The sequence below is a fragment of the Gorilla gorilla genome, chromosome 12 (genome assembly GCF_029281585.2).
Source record: "Gorilla gorilla gorilla isolate KB3781 chromosome 12, NHGRI_mGorGor1-v2.1_pri, whole genome shotgun sequence".
NCBI classification, from domain to species: domain Eukaryota; kingdom Metazoa; phylum Chordata; class Mammalia; order Primates; family Hominidae; genus Gorilla; species Gorilla gorilla.
Genome location: NC_073236.2, coordinates 72,280,759 through 72,283,038, shown reverse-complemented (window position 1 = coordinate 72,283,038; position 2,280 = coordinate 72,280,759). Strand labels below are relative to the sequence as shown.

Genomic DNA, 2,280 nt, shown 5'->3' with positions numbered 1-2,280 from the left:
GGTTAAAATCACCATTCGGCAAATCACTGGCTGGCCGCCTTGGGAGAATTACTTAACCTCATACAGCCTCAATTCCCCCACCTGAAAAACTGGAATAACTCTCTCTCTCTCTCTCTCTCTCTCTCTCTCTCTCTCTCTCTCTCTCTATATATATATATATATATATATATATATGTGTGTGTGTGTGTGTGTGTGTGTATGTGTGTGTGTGTGTGTTGTGTGTGTGTGTGTGTGTATAGCAAAAATGCATTAGAATTAAGATGAAATCTCCTGTGCAGATATACTAGGAATACTCTTTTATTTTATCTAACACTCCTCTAGCACTTCCTGAAGTATGTCCCAGATGTTCCAGGTACTGCTGTAAGCATTCGATGTACCAATGAGGTAGTTGCTATTACTACTTCCATTTCACAGAGAAAGCAACTGAAGAACAAATGGATTAAGTAACTTGACCAGGGTCTCATGGCTTGTAATTGGCAGAGGAAAGATTAAAACCAGTCTGGCTCGCTACGGAATCTGCACTCTCAACTACAGTCCAAAGCTGCCTGCCATAATGATGGCTTCCATTATTATTATTGTGATCATTGTCCTCATCACTATTACTATCATTATGACTACAACCAGGGGCACTTGGAAGACCTGGAATCAAGTGGAGATAAGCGGCGCATAGGGTGCTAGTTAGGCACAGAGCATCAGGGAGGCAAATCCAGCCCTTCCCTTTCATTTTGTATCACAAAGCCTGTGGGAAGACATTATCACAAATGAACAGCCTAAAGCCAATGCCACAGCTCAGCGTCCTCAGCTCTGTTCAGTGGTAAGTGTTCATGTAGCCCAAGGGCTCAAGGCCATTGCAAGCTATTGCATCTTCATATAATGCTAAAATTTCACTCTTGTTCAGATCTTCACCATACATTAGGTTGGTAAGGCAGCTCTTACGACAAAATTAATTTACAGAGGAAAAATATTTTTATTAAAAGATAGCTGTTTTAGCCAGACACATACCTGCTGTCTCCACTACTACGTAAGCTGAGGCAGGAGGATCACTTGAGGGCAGGAGTTGGAGACTATGATGAGCTCTGATTGCACCTGTGAATAGTCACTGCACTCCAGCCTGGGCAACATAGACCCTGTCTCTTAAAAAAGAAAAAAAAAAGACAGCTCTTTTTAAGTACTCTTTCATTACATAGATGGCAATAACAAATATTCTCTCTTTTTAAAGATGAAACACTACTGAGCATCTCTCAAATAAGATGGCAACGTTTTCCTCCTCTCAGAAGCAGGAAAAGAATGTAAAATTATCACTATGGGAAAAAACAGCTCACCTGCTACAGTCATCAGCTAAGTTTCTTTGGAAGAAATCCTAGCTTGTCAACTTTGCTTCCCTCAACAAATGTCCCTGAAAGTAGCGGGACTTAGGGATTTCAAGAAAATGTGGAAGTAACTCTGTTTAGCTCAGCTCTATGGACAGAGGATGGGGAAAGAAGAGGGTGGTAGTTGCATATCAAGGTCTGTTGCTCAACCTCGAAAATAGAGACTCATACTTAATCACAGATGATTTTGATGCTATTGTTGGCAAAACAATAGGAAACCACATAGACCATGTCTTTATTTTCTGAAGACTAACCAGAAAGAATGATTTAGTTAAAATTTTCATGATTGTCACCACAATTCGTTTCTTATCAAGAGCTACCCATATCTAGAAAAAGTGAAAATCAATAAAAAACAGTGAAATATTCCTGAAAGGTGCATGTAGTCTCTTCTCCCCTGCCCCTGCCTATTTATAGTACTTATAGGTGAATACATCCACTACGCCTATGATCCTCTGAGAGTGGTTGGATGCTTTTATCTTCCAACCTGGAAATATGTGAATGTAAAGCCGTGATGTAACACACAGGAACACACCCTTTGCCTAGGAACACACCCTTTGCCTAGGAACACACCCTTTGCCTAGGAACACACCCTTTCATGTACTTACATTTGAGACTAAATAAAAAGTCTCTGCAAATTTCATGAAATTATTTAAATACAAGGCACACTTGCAAACTATAATCATTTTGCATCTCAATGAAAGACACAGAATCATAATCAAAATTGCAATATCTAGTTTTAATGTACTGGATTACATTAAAATAGTATTACTATTGGAGAAACAAAAAGAAAAAAATATAAGTAAAAAGGCAAGAAAAATATTTTTTAATGTTGAAGTCCTGATAGGAGACTTTGCTATGTAGATTTAGGCATCAGGGAAGACTTTTCACATCAGAAATGCCAGCCACTTTC

At 39.0% G+C, this 2,280-nt stretch overlaps 1 long non-coding RNA gene across 1 annotated transcript; it reads left to right on the top strand.

The window, feature by feature from the left end:
• The first annotated feature begins 686 nt into the window (after window positions 1-686).
• LOC134756787 (uncharacterized) lies at window positions 687-1,735 on the top strand. The gene is made up of 2 exons (XR_010129962.1): window positions 687-814; window positions 1,220-1,735. It is a non-coding gene; the product is annotated as an uncharacterized lncRNA (long non-coding RNA).
• The last annotated feature ends 545 nt before the right edge of the window (window positions 1,736-2,280 follow it).